The sequence below is a fragment of the Eptatretus burgeri genome, chromosome 13, assembly GCF_056783735.1.
Source record: "Eptatretus burgeri isolate ZD-2024b chromosome 13, Ebu_testis_v1, whole genome shotgun sequence".
NCBI lineage: Eukaryota > Metazoa > Chordata > Myxini > Myxiniformes > Myxinidae > Eptatretus > Eptatretus burgeri.
Window position 1 is genome coordinate 31715291 of NC_140973.1, and position 19401 is coordinate 31734691.

Consider the following 19401-nt stretch of genomic DNA (forward strand, 5'->3'; position numbering starts at 1 on the left):
CAGTGCTGTTCAAAAGTTTGGGTTCGAAATATTCATCAAATTATCAGTGATAACAGTCAAATGTGTTTATTATTGCAAATTAACAGCCTTTATAAATGCGCTTGAAACAAACTGCTTGGGCAAATAACAAGAACAGTGTCATTTTATAGTATTAATCAACACTTTGTGTGTCCACCCTTTGCCTTCTTGAGTGCCATCGCTCTTTCAACCATGCTTCCTACAACCGAGGGACTCTAACAGGAATATTGTGCCAAATATCCTGTATTACACATTCCACAGTTCTGTAAGGTTAGTTGGGTTCCTCTTGTTCTTCTCTGCTCCAGGTAATCCCAAATGGCCTCAATGAGACTCATGTCCAGACTGGGTGGCCATTCCAACACTTTGACAACACCAGCTGTAACCTTGTTAGTAGGGTGAATATACTGGTTCCAGCTCACTTTTCCCCATGTAAATGAATGGGGGATTTTCAGCGATTCCCTTTTTTTTCCCTAAAAATAAACCCCCTTTTTATCCGTTTTTCCCTGCTGTGCAGGGGTTTGGATTTTTGTGAGGCAATGTTTTATGGTCGGATGCCCTTCCTGGACGCCTCTTACAACACAGGGATATGGTACACCTATTCTAACCGGGGCATACACCAGGACCAGTATACTGGTACTCATTTCGCCGACCTCGGAAGGATGACAGGCTGAGTCAACCCCCTGGTGTTAATTCAGCAGCTGAGCGGGATTCGAACTCGGGACACTGGGATCCCAAGCCGCCACCCTAACCACTAAGCCAACACCAGGCTTTGCATATATATATATAACCAGGCTATCCCAAGGTATATTTATTTGTCTCCCCTTTAACCTGGAGGTTGATCAGCTCACTCATTGAACCTATAAAGATTTGTTCATTCTCAAATTCCTTCAATAGTTTAATTTTCTTTGCACAATAATCCCCATCTAAAATATTGACAAACAAAACATTTGAATCTTTATATTTTTTAAGATACCCCTTTTGTGCCATTATGAAATGATAAACTTCTCTTAATGATCTCATCTGACCACCGCCCGAGTTGCAAATCATTTTTGTGTATAAACCACGCCATAAAAAAAGTTTGGTTTCAAATGTTTTCAGTTCATGCCGTGAAAATGAGGAAGTGTTTTTTGACACGATCGTGCTGTGTGGTTTTAGACAGTCATGCTGTGAAAAAATAGGAACTATTCTGTGAGACAAGGTCTCGTGTTTATATTTTATCTCAGAACACGAACTGAAAACATTTGAATCAAAACCATTTTAAGTATGTTTTGTAAATGATTCATACAATCGCCCAGTTATTTTCCAAGCTGTCATTTCCTGTGGCCGCACCCAATGCTTAGGGAATTTCCTCGTCGTTGCCTTATAAGTGATTCACCAGACAAAGTTTCTGCCAGACGGGATTTTCATTTTTACAACTGAGACATGGATGATCTTTCTTCCGATGAAGGCAAAAGCTTACTACAGAGTTGGTAAGTTTGTTTGGTTTTCTCTTTGAACGATGAAGCAAATGATTATTAATTAAATCATGATAATTCTGATATATATCTATATATTTTCCCTGACAGGGCATTGGAAGAAATTGAGTTTACGTATCACGACGTGGTTCATGAAATTAATACTCTTATTGAAGAGATCAATGATTTTAGAAGAGAATTGAAAGACATTTTCAATGAGTGGCATGAAGTCTTATCACGTCCTCTGATCTCGAAGGAATTAAACCAATGGTGAGACACGTGTGTGTGTGTGTCTGTCTTTCTACCTACCTCTCTCTGCTCTTATTGAAGAGATCAATGATTTATAATGACTGGTCTCTGATCTCGAATGAATTAAACCAATGGTGAGACACGTGTGTGTGTGTGTGTGTGTGTGTGTGTGTGTGTGCGTGTGTGTGTGTGTGTGTGTGTGTGTGTGTGTGTGTGTGTGTGTGTGTGTGTGTGTGTGTGTGTGTGTGTGTGTGTGTGTGTGTGTGTGTGTGTGTGTGTGTGTGTTGCTTGCCCTGTCTGTGTCTCTTCATCTATACCCATGACTTATTATTTTTTTTTTTCAGCACTATCGCACATCAGCTGTTGAAGCAATCTTGTACAACACATGATTTTCTGGAGGTAAATATTTCTGAATTATTATTAATATCACTCTCTCTTTAGAATGTCGTCTAATGTTGGTTGCATCATTAGTTTGAACGCGGTTTTGTCAGTACACTGGAATTAATTTTATTGACCTTGAAAGGATGACAGGCTGAGTCGGCCTCCTGGTGTGTTAATTCAGTGGTCAACGAGGCTTACTCATATTACCATGTAATTATTATCCACTTTTTGTTTCAAAACAGAATATGGTGTCTGAGTTTCGAAATCACAAGACATCTGGAGAAGATTGCTGGGAAAGATTATACATTCTCGCAAATGAATATTTAATATTTTCAATATTAATAAATTATATTTGTTTTGTATACAATTACTTGATTCTGAATTACAAGAAGAGGATCAAAACATGAAGGGAGGGTAGGTGCGCCCCCCAATGACCCATCACCCCCTCATCCCATCCCTCCCCTCCCCATGTGTGTGTGTGGGGAAGGGTGGGGGTGGGATGAGGGAGGTGGTGGGTCAAAGGTGGGGGCGCACAGGGGGGATGGGGTGGTGGGGCTTGTGTGGGAGGGGCTTGTGTGGGCGGGGCTTCAGTGGGGCTTGTGTGGGCGGGGTGTGGGTGGGGCTTGTGTGGGTGGGGCTTGTGTGGGAGGGGTTTATGTGGGTGGAGCTTGTGTGGGCGGGGCTTCGGTGGGGCTTGTGTGGTCGGGATGTGTGTGGGCGGGGTTTATGTGGGTGGAGCTTGTGTGGGAGGGGTTTATGTGGACAGGGTTTATGTGTGTGGAGTTTTTGTGTGGAGCTTGTGTGGTCGGGATGTGTGTGGGCGGGGTTTATGTGGGTGGAGCTTGTGTGGGAGGGGTTTATGTGGACAGGGTTTATGTGTGTGGAGCTTGTGTAGACAGGACTTATGTAGGAGGGGTTGATGTGGGCAGGGTTTATGTGGGCAGGGGTTTATGTGGGTGGAGCTTATGTGGGAGGGGCGAATGTGGATGAGGTTTGTGTGGATCAATGGATGGGTGGAGAGATGGGTGGAGAGATGGGTGGAGGGATGGGTGGATGAGTGGGGCGTGTGTGGATGGGTGGATAATTTTTTAATTAAATAAACATGTTGTGTGTGGGGGAACTAATTAACTAATCACTAATTATGTGAATATGGGTGGAGCTTGTGTGTGTGTGGAGCTTGTGTGGAGCTTGTGTGTGGTGGGGTTTGTGTGGGGTTTGTGTGGGTGGGGCTTGTGTGGGTGGGGCTTGTGTGGGTGGAGTCAAAAAGGGGCGGAGTCAAAAAATTTCAATTTATTGGAGCTTGTGTGGGGTTTGTGTGTGGTGGGGTTTGTGTGGGGCTTGTGTGGGCGGGGTTTGTGTGGGTGGGGCTTGTGTGGGTGGAGCCAAAAAGGGGCGGAGTCAAAAAATTTCAATTTATCTTTGTCTTTTGTAATTCCTGTGAATAAAATGAACCTAAAATCTCTTTCCCTTCCAAATCATATATCTTATAAGTCCAAGGAACCGTATCTATTACATCAACAATTTTAAAAAGCTCGTTGGTCCATCTTTTCGTATAACCTTTTTCAAAATGAGATTTCCACCTATATATTCTTACGATATCACCAACTTTGAACTTAGGTTTTCTGACATTAATCTCTTTTTCATATTTTAATTTTGTAAATGTTTCTGATGGTTTCATATTTGTTGCCGTGTGAATCGTGTCATTATACTTATCCACAATATCCTGAATAAAAGATGACCATTGTTGTGAACCGAGTTGTGTGAATTTTTTTATAGTCTCTCTTTTAAGGTACGATTAAAACGTTCAACAACAACTGCCTTCCCTTCATTAAAGGTACTGTATAATGTAATACTGTTATTTTTTAGAAAATTCATAAATGTCGTTATAAAACTCTCTACCCTCATCAGTCCACAATTTTTTAGGTTTTCTCTTACTTTTATTAAATATCTGTTGAAAAGCTAACATAAGAGTATTACCTGTTTTGTTTTTTAAAGGGACAACCCACACATATCTACTCCTCAAATCAATAACGGTTAAAGCATACTTGTACCCCTTATCATTATTGAGTTCAATCAAATCAGCAGACCAGATATAATCTACTTCCTTGGAATAAACTTTCCTTCTCTGAAACTTTGTGAATATTGGTTTATGTAATTCATCAGCTAATTGCTCTTCAGTCTGAATGGCATCATTAGAGCTTACAAGTTTTTTGAATTTCCAAGTCCAAGTTTCAATTTAGCACTGATCATCTTCTTCACAATGAACCGATCAACTTTTTCTCTCAAGGTTGGATTTTGTATCAGAGACAAATTATACAACATTTCTCTATCGGCTTCATGCTTTTCTTCCAACGTTGTGGTATTCCCATAATCAATATCGTGTCTCATGCACACTTCATCAACTCTATTGATAGGCTGACTCCAGGATTTAGGATTGTCTGCCTCATCTAATCTTTTATCCAAGTTTGTGCCTGGACCACAGAAAGAATACCCTGGAAGATGTAATTCCCCTGGTATTCCAGTAGTTGTAAATTTACTTCCTGATAAAAACTTTTGTATATCTCCTCCGAGTTTGTGTTTGGAGATAAATTGATTTTTTTTTGAACCACACACCGAACATATACCTTTTTGTATAACCCTGTTATTTTTACTTTTAATATATGAAATATTTTTAGTATTAGTTTTCTTTTTACATTTGAGACAATAACTCATTTATTTATGTGAAAAAGTCCTGCAGAGTGCAAAAACCTTTTTAGTTTCCAACATGCACATTTGAATCTTAATTTTTAAAACATAAAGAATCCTAAGAAATGCCTTCACTCTCTCCTCCATTTATTTAAGAAAAAACTTGAATTAAAATGAATAGCTTGACGATGTCAATAGTCTTGAAGAAAATATTGCAAATAGACTTGTCAATTCTTTGTTTTCCTCCTCGGTGGGTTGAGTTATTTTCTGTAATACCACCAATCTTTTCAGAAACTCACTGTTTTCCATTCTTTGATTTTTATTTTGTCTCTCTCTTTCCTCCCTCTCCTCCCTCTCTCTCTTCTCTTTTTCCTCCTTCTCTTTGTTCTCCCTCTCCTCCCTCTCTCTCTTCTCTCTTTCCTCCTTCTCTTTCTTCTCCCTCTCCTCCTTCTCTCTCTTCTCATTTTCCTCCTCTTCCCTCTCTTCTTCAACTCCTTCCTCATCCCTTACTATCCTTGAATCGTTTACACCCCATAGAATATTATACATATATTCATCAGGATTTCTTGTTATTCCTGCATCGAAAATAATTTTTTTTACAACAGGAAACCAATAAAATTTCTTTTGAATTTCTAAAAGAGCCTTACCTTTTCTTAACTTTATAATTTTTTCATTATTTAACATTCTAATTAAATCTAAAGTTGTCGGTTTATCAACATCAGCATAATGCCAATCTTTTATTGAAAATACCTCATTCTTATGTTGTAGAACATATTTATTAAAATACCGAATACCCTTTTCTTGAAGGTATGCTTGGACACAGAAATGATAATTTTCTTGAAGCCTTCTTGCTGTCATTTATGTATTAGAAATATATGTTAGAATAATATTATGGCACGAAACACCTCCCCATCTTCCCATAGTTAAATCATTTTGTATTTCCTTACTGATTATATATAATCCTGTTTTTTCTGTTTTCATGAGATAAACAAGGGCAAAACCATTATTATATTTACCCTTATTAAATTCTTTTATTTGTTGTTTACTAATCGTGGACCCACAAAACTCATTCTCGATACCAAGTGGATAATATTCTTCCTTACGAGACTGATTTATTTGTTCCAGGTCTTCGAGGTTAATTTTAAATGACCAATTATACCCTAAATCATTCATATCATACCCCCATTGTTCTATTCTCATACAAACGATACGCCCTTCTTTATAAAAATTTATTTTAATTCGAACTGTGAATTCTGTATGACCTGGAGATAATATCAACACTTCTGTATCTTTGGAATACACAGCCGTTTTATTTAAGGATATATATTGTGATAAATCGCTTAATCTCACCAAGTCATTCGCGTCAGTCGGGCTTGGATAATTTTTTAATTTAAAAGCATTTTTCATGTTAATATTTTTGGTTATATTATATTTATGTCGTTCAGCCTGTGCCTTTGTGTAATAATTTGATAAATCAATATCCAGTTCTTGAGATACACCAAAGATAGAACCATCTTTACCAACATAAGTCATTTATATTAGATTAAAAATAATATCATAAAATTTTTTATTTTTGTTGAGTTGAAATAACACATATAGACATAATTGACCACAACACTTGGAATTTAATTCTTGGACTTGAAATGTTTGATAAACACCATTCTGTAAGAATTTTATAACTTCAACAGGTGGTGGAAGGCCAAAACTATCAAAATAATATTTGTCTTGACTATTAAAAATACAAACCCAATGAGAACCGTTCCCATTATTATCTTCTAAGTTCATAATAATATTCTTTGTATGTTTCGGCACATTTGTTAATTCATCTCTCATACAAATAACCACATTATGAATTTTTAATTTCTTACAATATTTGACAAGTTGTAAATTTGATGTTGTATTCTTTCCAAATTTTTCCAACCACTCATCAATGCTCATTTATTTATTAGAAAGATATAATCCATTACCTCTTTTCGTTAATTTTACACCTGCTTGTGCAATAGAAGAAAGCATATCTCCAACTAACAATCTCGCTTTATCAGGCAGACCTTCAAGTTTTTCAGCAAAATCTACAATTACGCCACTTCCACTAATTTGTTTCTCCAACTCTTTGTTATGTCTTTCCAATTCTTTTTGAGCCTGGAGTTGAGCCTTCCTTTCGTTGGCAGTTTTCACCGCTGTTGAAATACCACCCGTCAATGCTCCAACCGCACTTAAACCAGCAAATAAAGGAATTAGACATGGGAGAAATCCTCCACTCGTCTCTCTTATTGAATATTTTTTCAACATTGGTTTTGTCATTTTAATTTTAAGTGAGCCAGTGTCATTCAAGATTTTAACCTGTTCTCTTGTGAGCAAAACATCAATTCTTACTGCTCCTTTTCTCTGAATTGTATTAACGTTAATCGTACAAGGCTTTTGATTTTGAACACAAGATGATAGTTTATGAAGATTGATTTGATTAACATATACCCCAGTTGGTACTTTGCCACTCATTTATTTAACAAAAAATTATGTGAGACTAATCATCACACCATTATCTGTATTAATCTACAATTCTGTTTCTTCCAAAAGCAAACAATATGTATCAACTTCTTCACTCTCTCCTCTTTCAATGTATAGGGAAGTATCCACTCGATTAGACTTTATAGTTTCCTTTTGCGCGCTCAGGTCAAACGCATAGATTGTATACAAACTTTTAAATGCTGTCATATCCAAAATAGGTTCTTTATTTCCATTACTTTCACACACCTTTTGGTAAGACTTGTACGCTTCAGCAAAATCATTTTTTTCCCAATTAATTTCCAATCTATCTCGTGGATAAAATGTTCCATCTAGAGAAACGCGAAGTTGTTTCACCCTAGCATTATCACTCAATGCATTATTCTTATCAGTCGCAGTATCACCATCTGGCTTTTTAAAAATGATCCACAGATATCGTGACTTTCCTTCCAGAACACCCAAATTCCACGTGTAAGTAGTTTGATTGAGTTTAACGTGTTGACATCTTCTTTTGAGGTATGATACACTGAGTGGTTTCTTTGAGTTAAGTCTTCGATTCAACATCTCTTCTGTTTTAAGATTAGGAGTATATTCACTGATATACCAACTCATCTCCTCAATTACAAATTTATTCTGTTCACCAAAAGCACTAGCAACACCAAAAAGCAATCGATTTTCATTATCATTCCTTTGTAGTTGAAATCTAATTTTAAGACCATACAGAACTTTATCATGATCACAAAATCCAAATATACCTTTAAGAGGAACCGCCACAGTAAAACTATTTTCTGCTTTTGTATCATCATTATACGCTCCTTTCCTTTGAATATATCCAGGGTCTGTGTTTGTTCCCGTTGACATATCAGGAATAAAACCTTCGACAGACCCCTTTCCCATTCTATCACTGAATGTATAGAGTGTAAATTTTATCATTTCAGATACAGCAGAGACATAATCAACCGCTTCAACTTCTTGTGTTCCAATATACAAACGCACACTATCAAACATTTTCCAGAAGAAATCATTTACAAGTGTAGCGTTTGTGTTATTCCCAGCTTTAGTGAATTTAAATTTACACAACAAGAAACTTTCGGAGAGATTCAAATAGGTTTGTTGATTATTTATTTCAAAACTTTTTGTACCATTCGTATTCCAGTCTGTTCCAGTTATTGCATTTACCTTGAAGTAATCTTCTTTTTTAGTGGAGTTTGAGATAATAATAGTATCATCCAAATCATAGATACTATCAATTGCTTCCATACTTGTATTTATTTAGGAAAAAGATGTTAAAACTTTTGAAACCCTGATCCAAGTATTTGAATTATTTTCTGTCGTTCTTGGGGGACAACTGAGTTTTGCCTTTCTTAATTTCTTTTATTGCTTGTAATTTATGAGATTCCTTCTGAGCATCTTTTATACTCTTTACAGCACCTGCTACATTTCCCACAGCAGAAGCAGTTGAACCAATTAGATCTTTATGTTTAAGAATAGTTGAACCAATACCCATGAGAGTATCAATTATCCCATCTCCTCTAAATTGATGTCCAACACCCCTTTGTCTCTTAGGTTTATAGTATCCTCTACCAAGATACATACCTTCACCCTTGTAGTATGGGGAAAGGAACATCCCATCCCCTGTAATTATTTTATATTTTCCCAACTCGTGTTTCCTCACAATAACCATCGTATTTATTTATTGGAAAACTTCACGTAGGTGAATTCTGATAGATATAACTTCTCCATTAAAAGAAATCACACGATTATCTTGGTCGGTTATCCTAAAATTTACTCTGTGTATGGTTTTTCCTGACACAGGTAGATAAACCAAATTTTTGGGTTCCATATTGAATTTATAACCAATTGGGGTTGAGTATGCGCTGAATGAAAATATTGTATTTGTTTTTTTTCCATCATTATAAGCACCATCAATCAAATCACAGTGAATTAACACCGAATTTATTCCTGAGGATATTTGAATGACATTATCACTGTAAAACGTCCCATTAGTTTCAATCTTTTTTGAGGAGAAACCCAATAACTCTCTAAATGAATTATCAATTGTGAAATCAACCTTGTAGTTATTTTTAACTTTAATCGTTGATTTTGAAGTATGTTTTTGAATGTTTATAACAATATTTTTTGGTTCATCACCCTGTTCTTTCATAAGACGAGCAATTTCGGAAGATATTTGAGAAATCTCATATGCTCCGGGTGAGACTGTTATCGTTTTGTATCCACTTCCGGGATTATAACTAAACTTGTCATTTTTATCAGTTATATTAAATAAGGTATTATAAGTTTCCATGGACAATAAAGATGCCTCATATTCTTTTGTTGTGTCAAGTTGTAGTGGGTATGGGAATGAAGATGTGTGGTCGCTTGTTGTGAAATTGAAACTAAGGATTGTGCTTCTCATCTTATTTAATACGAGATAAAATGTCTTTATATTGAGATTTATTAATTATTTTCATGTTCATCAACTGGTCTAAAGTGGCTGATGCTTCATTAAAACAATTGTTATTTCCAGCCTTCTTACTGCCTAACAACAACAACAGTCTATTAACTAATTGCAATGGGTCATTTGGAAGAAAACTAACACCTGAACCAAGGATACTTAAAGCCTGAATAATGTGTTTCTCCTTCTCATTCTTCCTACTTTTACCAGAAAGAATAACCTTATAATTTAGAGTGTTCAGCAGATCAATATATACTCTATCATCATTATTTTCCATATCCAATGGTTTATCAATATACTTTGATTCATCCCTCACAGTTGAACCTTGTCTTCCATCTTTTGTGAGAAGAAACATTAATCTCGGAGTTAGTTTAACAGGGGGTTGAGCAGAACCCAAGAACCTTAATTCATCATTAAATATCAATACCTTTTCTTGAACAAGATGAAATATTGCTGGTTGTTCTGTTGGAATGAGTCCTGCTTTGGTTTTTGAATCCGCTGAATATTCATTGTTTTGAACAGCATTCACAATATAATCAGGGGGTTGATTAATCTCTTCCAGTTGTTGAAATAATTCTTCATCATGATATTCTAATTCTCCAATATGCTCTAATTCTTCCTCCATCATTTGACTGAAATCTTTTAACATTTGTAGCTTTCTGGGAGTATATTCTACTGTGGGAACTGTGGAAACATCTTTCATTTTTTCTTGGGAAGTTTTTAAAAGTGGTTTAAAAAATTTCTCTTGTTTTCTTTCAAATGCTTCTTTGCCTGTTAGTTTCTGTCTGCGTTTCTTCTTTATGTCTTCCTGTTGTTTTACAACTTTTGAAACCAACTCTTGATGTTCCTTAAATCTTCTTGCTCTTTCTTTTACATCCATTTATTTATTGTAAAATATCATTTAATGAATTGAAAAGATCAACAGGGAAATTTTCCTTTTCTTCATCATTCAAGTAGATGTGTTCAAATAAATCATTTTCTTTAAATATTTCATCAAATTCTTTATTAACATTAATGCGAGTTGTAATTTCTTCTTCACTAATACTTGCATCTCTGCTTTTCATACGTTTGCGTTGAGTTTCTTCATCAACATCAAAACCGAATGATAAAATCTTCACTCCACTCAGATGTTTAATAATTTGTCTCGTTCCTTCTGGATTAGTTTCTAATATCCCAACACCACCAGATTTTAGTTTCCTTAACTCACTCTTACAATGTGAATATTTTGTTGTACCAAGAGAAACCTCCTCAAACATTTGACCTTCATTCCTCAATCGCATATGTTCCTCCACTGAAATATAGTGATAATCTTCACCTTTTACTTCTCCAGGTCTTATTGCTCTAGTTGTTGTTGATACAATGCGTATCACGGGGTGTTCTTCAAGTAAATTTATAATATTCTCATTTGTACTACACAAGAACCTTGATTTATGAAAGTTTTTTCCAGAAGCAGATTTACCCACAAGATTTATAATAATATTTGTCATTTATATATGTAATTGTTTATAAAACAAAAAATATATCCCTTAATATCTCATCTTGTTTCACAACAATATATTTATATTTTTCAGTCGTGTGCTTCATGTAATCCTCAAATTTCTTTTTACTACATAATGTAGAACAATTATCTCTCCAAAAATTATTGATATCTATTGAATTTAACTTGAATAAAATAAAAGTATTAGCATTGTTTCTGATGGAACGACGAGGAAGTTAAAAGTACGATTGACTAAGATAAATACAATTACAAGAAGAATGTCTCCCTCTTGTGTAGTAGCTGTCCATTACCGTTTGGTTTCTCTCATTAACACAATCATCAAAGATAACGAGGTTCTTTTTTGATTTATCCAAATCTTGGGGAGACGGTATATCATCCGTATTATCACTAAGAATACAAGTTATAGGATTTGATTTCTTTTTACATCTCTGTGTATCACAAAATAGTTGAATTATATCTTCAATGTTATAATCATTTAGGTTTTTTTGGCGTTTAAATAAACCGATTATATCTTCTTTTTGAAGACCAGCATTAAAACCTTGTGAGAGGAGTTGATACTCTGGTTGAAAACTCGACTTTGTGAAAATTATTAAATTATCATAATCTAAAAAGTTGGGAGTGAGGAGCATTTTTAAAAGTAAGCAGGTTTTTCCACATCCACTTGAACCAACTATGAGACATCTTAATGAATTTGGGAGATTTTTATGGTTGTTAAATTTTATCTTATTTTGCCAAATAGGTAAAAAATCATTCATTTATATATTTGAAAAACAGGTTATTTAATTTATTATTGGCTTTTTTAGAAACTCTATATTTTATCCTAAGTTCAGGTTTAATTTCAAGATAATCCATTATTTTATTTATACAATATCTTGTGTTGATATTTCCCTGAAAATTACATCCATGAATAATATACAACAACAATCCTTTGAACATTTCTCTTATACGTTCAGTTTCTTCCCTTGTAAGGAAAGGTGTGTTATCACCCTCATACTTTACATTCATTTCTCGAATCAATCTTGTAAAGTAATTCATTTTTGGTGTAAATCTAAAAGAATTATTTTCCTTTTTATATTTTTTATTATCATTAATTAGAAGATAATCACAGAATATACATTGTTTATAGGCTTTTGACTCTGTGTTTAATCCCCGTCTTTCACACGCAGGACAATTCTCAATTTGTCATATGGAGAATCAGGAAAGTCTAGCATATTTATAAAGTAAAACTTTACTTAAACTGAAATTCATCTATACTTTCAGTTGTATATTACCATCGATATCGATATACTTTTTTTCATTATCAGATTCAACGACAACATTTTTTATATTAAAGGTAATTTTAAAATGATCGTTAATTACTATTGAACGAAATGTCATTTCACCTGATATATTAACATCCTTTATTTCATCAGGATTTACATCTTCAGGGTTGTTGAAAAAAATACAAATTTCTCCTTGCATATTACAGATGGTCTTATCTTTTCTTTCTAAAGCTTCATCCATAAGGTTTTTGTTTTTTGATACTTTTTCTTGTTTCATTGCTTTTTCTAGTTTTGAATATATTACTAGAAGGAGAGGAGAAACTTTTGTTAGAGATACTTTAATTGATGTTCTACCAGGTATACTAAAAGCCCTTCCACTGAAGGAAATTGAAGAACTCATATTATTTACCATAATAGTTTTTATCCAATAGTTGTTATATTTATCTTTGTTCAATTTTACATCCTTGACATATTTCTCAGTATCTTTAACAAATGAAGAGATTGATTGAAACTTGTCTTTTGTGTCTTGAAACATTGTATTTATTAAGTGAAAAAGTTGGAGGATAAAATGGTTTTAAGCACAGATTCACCTGTAAAACAAACGAAATTTTCATCAAGAAAATTTTAGTTTAAGCAAAGATTTATTATATAAATATGGTGAATACAACATACTGCGATGTTTGTAATCACGAATATAAACATTATAGAAAACACCTCCGAACCAACAAACACACATTTAATCTGTTTCATAAAATATCTCCTCTTGAGTTGGAAAGAAAACATTGTGATATCTGTTCAAAGGATGTTTTGAAGAGTAGTTATAATAAACATCTTCAATCACAAAAACACAAGAAAAATGAGTTTAAAGTAAAGGGAGACTATTATATTGAAAACACTGATGGGGCATTTAAAGGGCATATAAAAATAAGGATTTTTCAATTTGGAGAACCCGGTCCATCATCAATAGCTGAATCAATTGAAATAGTGAAACCCGATGTTGAAAAATTTATTAAAAAGACATTAAAAGAAATGAAAACTTTAAAGTTTTATATGGGAGTGAAAATGAATATGAAAAGACAAGATGAAGAACAAACTCCTTATATGAGAACAGATCTTCATTTTATAACATCATTTCAAGATTTTTTGAATAGTGGGGTTTATGAAGAACTATCAAGACAAGAGGAGGATGTTGATAATACAGTGGTAGGAAGTGGATTCAATATTAAAAAAAAATCATCTTTTTAGATATACACATTCTAAAATCAAACCCTCTTAAAGCTTCTTCTTATATTGAATTACCAAAAGAAATAAAACTAAAGAAGGCAGTTGTTAATATTAAGAACAATGATAATAAATGTTTTCTCTGGTCTGTTCTTGCTCACTTACATCCACCAAAATGTAATTCAGAAAGAGTAAAACAATATATGAAATATGAGAATACCTTGGACATTAAAGATTTTAAATTCCCAATGCCACTAACAGATATTCCTAAATTTGAGAAAAAGAATAATCTTTCTATTAATGTATATGGATTAACGGATACAAACAAAGTTCAAATATTAAAAATTTCAAACAACTATAAAAATGAAGAAACACACATTGATCTTTTATATTTTAGTGTTGGAAAGAATTCACATTACACATACATCAATAATTTATCAAGATTAATCTCTTCTCAGGTATTCAGAACAGCAAACAAAATATATCCTTGTAAGCGATGTCTTAATTCATTTCATACAAAAGAACGATTAGAACAACATTCAAAATATTGTAGTAATCATAAATCAGCTGTAATTACAATGCCTAAACCTGGTGAAAAGATTTCTTTTGAAGATTATAATAAATCTATCATGCACCCATTTGTGATATACGCTGATTTTGAGTGTATCCTTAAAAAGATTAATACTGCTTCTCCTAATCCAAAAGAATCATATACAAATAAATATCAAAAACATATTCCTTGTGGTTTCTGTTATTATATCAAATCATCTGTTGGAGAAAAGTATAACAAACTTGAACATTATCGTGGAAAAAAGCTTCACAAGAGTTTGTAAAACGATTAGAAAAGGATTGTATAAGACTCACTAAATTAATGAAAGAAACAAATGAACCGATGAAATTAACCAAAGAAGAAAAATTAGAATTTAGAAAGAACAATATCTGTCATATTTGTGAGGGGGAAATTAAGGAGTCAAAAGTTAGGGATCATTGTCATCTTACTGGTAAATATAGAGGTCCCGCTCATTCCTGTTGTAATCTTAATTATAAATTACCTTCTTTTATTCCAGTCTTTCTTCACAACAGCGCCAACTATGATACACATCTATTTATAAATGAACTTTCAAAAACACCAGGGAATATTTCTGCCATAACAAACACAAGTCAAAAGTATATTTCATTTACAAAAATGATATTCACAAAACCTATAACTCGTATTCGGTTTCTTGATTCTTACAAGTTTATGGGAACACCACTAGCCTACCTCGCATCAAATCTAAGCTCCACGGACTCTTTTCCAAATCTTAATTCATTCTTTCCAAAAGAGGAAATTCTCACTAAAGAGGAAATTCAGATTAAAGAGAGAATTCAAAGTAAAGAGGAAACTCTAATTAATGAAGAAATTCTAACTGAAGATGAAATTCTAATTATAAAGAAAATTCGAACAATGAATGAAATTCTAACTAAAGAGGAAATTCTGATTAAAGATGAAATTCTGATGAAAGAAGGAATTCTTACAAGAGAGGAAATTCAAACAAGGAATGAAATTCAAAGTAAAGAGAAAATTCTTACAAGTAAGGGAATTTATCCTTATGATTATATGGATTCATTTATGAGATTTAAAGAAACACAACTTCCATCAAAAGAAAGTTTCTATAATAACCTTTATGAAGAAGAGATAAGTGATAAGGAATATAAACACGCACAAGAAATATGGAAATTATTTAAGATAAAGAACCTTGGAGAATATCACGATTTATATCTAAAAACAGATGTTTTATTGTTAGCTGATGTGTTTGAAGCTTTTAGATCACTCTGTCATAATAAAAATTGTTATGGATTAGATCCTGCCCACTATTTCACAGCTCCTGGTTTAGCTTGGAGTGCAATGTTGAAAATGACAAAACAAGATATAGATTTAATCAGTGATGTTGATATGCTTTTGATGATTGAGAAGTCCAAGAGAGGTGGAATATCACAAGTATGTTCAAAAAGATATGCTAAAGCAAATAATAAATATCTTCCAAATTATGATAGTGAAAAAGATAGTAATTATTTGATGTATTTTGATGCTAATAATTTGTATGGATGGGCAATGTCTCAATCTCTGCCTTATGGTAAATTAGAGTGGGTGGAAGAAAAGGATTATGAAAAGGCTTTGATGAATATTGTTATTTCTTCTCAAGAGGAATTGAATGACGAAGAAGAAGGTTATTATTTTGAAGTTGATTTGAGGTACCCGAGTGATCTTCATAATAAGCATAAAGATCTTCCTTTTGCATGTGAGAAAGAAACCCCAAAGAAAGAATGGTTCAGTGATTATCATAAAAGTTTTAATATTAAAGGTAAATCAACAGAAAAGTTATTAACAACATTCTATGATAAAGAGGGATATGTTTTGCATCAGAGAAGCTTAAAACAGTTTTTGAGAGAAGGATTGAGAGTAGCTAAAATTCATAGAGTTTTAAAATTTAAACAAAGTCCTTGGGTGAAAAAGTATATTCAATTCAATACAGATATGAGAGCAAATACAAAAGTAAAATTTGAAGGGGACTTTTATAAATTAATGAATAATGCTGTATTTGGAAAGACTATGGAAAATGTTAGAAACAGGCAAAACATTAGATTCGCAACATCTTGGAAAGAAGCTTCGAGATTGATAAATAAACCAAGTTTTGAGAGAGAAGAGGTTTTTTCAGAGAACTTTTCTGCAATTCATATGAAAAAGGAAAGTATTATAATGGATAAACCAATTTATATTGGAACAGCAGTTCTTGATTTATCAAAGATATTGATGTATGATTATTTGTATAATGACTTAAAGAAAGAGTATGGTGAAAATGTTTCATTGTTGTATATGGACACTGATAGTTTTATCCTAGATATAAAAACTGATGATGTTTATGAAGATATGAAGAAAAATATTGGAGTATATGATACAAGTAATTTCAGCAAGAAGAGTGAGTTATTTTCCAAAAAGAATGAAAAGGTTATTGGTAAGTTTAAGGATGAGTTGGGTGGAAAAGTAATGAGTGAGTTTATTGGATTGAGAGCAAAGGCATATGCTTATAAGTATGGTGATCAGATTGATAAGAGGTTAAAGGGAATAAAGAAATATGTAATAAAGAAATCAATAACTTTTAGAAATTATTATAATTGTTTGATGAATAAGAAAGAAGAATACAGGAAAATGAATACAATAAGAAGTTATAAACATAACATATATAGTGAAGAAGTAAATAAAAAGGCATTAGGAGCCTTTGATGATAAGAGATTTATTTTAGATAATGGAATAGATTGTGTTCCATATGGATATTGTATGATAGAGTGTATAAAATAGATTGCGTTTTAACGATGGGAAGATGGGTTAGGGTTTTTTAAGGGCTGCCGCCGCGTTTTTTCACAATATATAAATGGTTAAACCAAGTATTAATCAAACTAAAGAGTGGAGAAAATCTCAGTCTTGGTATATAAATGGAAAACATAATGAATGTGAAAAATATCAAATAAGTCTTATTGAAAAAATAACTAAAACAAAGGTAAATAAAACAAATAAGCGAATCAATTTAAAAAGTAGTAAGTTCGAGGATGTAAAGAAAAAAATGAATATCCTTGAATGGACTGAAAACTTTGATGGTTATCAATTGAACAATGAAAAAACAATTTACTATAATCTCAAAATGATATGTGGCTCAGGAGGTGGTCAAACAAGAGCATTAAGAGAAGTTTATCATTTCGTAATGGCACAAAAGGGGTATCTTAAAAAATATAAAGATTCAAATGTTTTGTTTGTCAATATTTTAGATGGGGATTATTGTGCAAACAAAATTAAACTATTGAAGGAATTTGAGAATGAACAAATCTTTATAGGTTCAATGAGTGAGCTGATCAACCTCCAGGTTAAAGGGGAGACAAATAAATATACCTTGGGATAGCCTGGTTATATATATATATATATACAAAGCCTGGTGTTGGCTTAGTGGTTAGGGTGGCGGCTTGGGATCCCAGTGTCCCGAGTTCGAATCCCGCTCAGCTGCTGAATTAACACCAGGGGGTTGACTCAGCCTGTCATCCTTCCGAGGTCGGCGAAATGAGTACCAATATACTGGTCCCGGTGTATGCCCCGGTTAGAATAGGTGTACCATATCCCTGTGTTGTAAGAGGCGTCCAGGAAGGGCATCCGACCATAAAACATTGCCTCACAAAAAGCCAAACCCCTGCACAGCAGGGAAAAACGGATAAAAAGGGGGTTTATTTTTAGGGAAAAAAAGGGAATCGCTGAAAATCCCCCATTCATTTACATGGGGAAAAGTGAGCTAGAACCAGTATATTCACCCTACTCTTGTTCTCCAAATACTGTTTTACGATGTTGGAAGTGTGTTTTGGATCATTATCTTGTTGGAAAATGAATCCTCTCCCGATTAAATGATTTTCACTAGGAACTGCATGGTGCTGCAGTATCTGCTTGTGCTTCTCTTTTGTTCGCATTCCATTGATTTTAACACGTTTTCCTTCACCAAAAGCTGAGATACATCCCCAGACAGTCACAGAGTCACCCTCATGTTTAACAGTCAGCTGCAAACCTTGCATGTCATAACCTTCTCCAGGTCTACAGCGTATGAACCGGCATCTCTTAGATCCAAAATAATTCAAATTTTGAGTCATCAGACCAGAGCAACCGATTCCATTGTTGCGTCAATACCCAATCTTAGTGTTGCCTTGCAAATTTCAGTCTTTTCACCTAATTCTGTGATCTCAACAGTGGTTTCTTTGCCGCAACTCTGCCATGGAGACCTGCTGCAATCAATCTTCTGCACAGTGCTGGACAATATGTTAATGTTCATACCTGCTCTTATTGAATTTGTCAGCTGCCGACTTCATTTTACTCTATTGCACATAATATTGTTGTAGATTTCCGGGCATTCGACGTGCGCACGGCCTTTTCAACACAATCCAGTCGCAGCTTCGAGCGGTTTTATATCGCCAAGTCCCGTCGGACCAGATGTACGTTTTATCAGCTTAAATCAGCCAGCTAATTATTCCGAACGCTCCATGGCAGTCAATGAAGGAAGGGACGCAACGAGCAGGTGACATTCAACAATGGGGAACATTTATTTGAACACAGGCATGCAAGCAATGAATGAATAGGGATAGGGGACAGGACACGAGCAAAAACCTACAGTCGAGTTCTATTATGAATGTAAAGTAAATACAACACAGGCACTTAACAGTTTCCTACTTATTAGACAGGCCCACGGACACTCGTACGCAAGCGCGCAAGCGCGCGCGCGCGCGCACAAACACACACACACACACACACACACACACACACACACACACACACACACACACACACACACACACACACACACACACACACACACACACACACCAGAGAAATGGTGGCTGATGCCTTTAATACGGAGTTCAGCTCGGAGGGACAGATGAGCTGAAACCCATAACCTATCTCGAACCTCTCCACCTCGTGTGGTCTTCAAGCTGTTCAGACCTGGGCTCCAGCGAGAGGGAGCTGGATCCAATTGCCGTGAGCCGCGATCCTTCCTGAACTACAGCGAATCCCCTCGCGCTTCTGAACACGTGCTGGTGAGACGAGGCGCCGATCCTTCCCGTCGATGCGTCGCTTCCTCGAAGAACCACCTCCAAGATGAGGCCAATGAG

General features: G+C 34.5%; 1 protein-coding gene and 1 long non-coding RNA gene across 5 annotated transcripts in view; one reads left to right on the top strand and one right to left on the bottom strand.

Moving 5' to 3' along the window:
* The window catches only part of LIPE (lipase E, hormone sensitive type), a 172296-nt gene that overhangs the window by 671 nt on the left and 152224 nt on the right, over nt 1–19401 (bottom strand). The window lies entirely within an intron of this gene.
* On the top strand, nt 1173–2534 carry LOC147014188 (uncharacterized). The gene is made up of 3 exons (XR_015050678.1): nt 1173–1487; nt 1584–1742; nt 2066–2534. It is a non-coding gene; the product is annotated as an uncharacterized LOC147014188 (long non-coding RNA).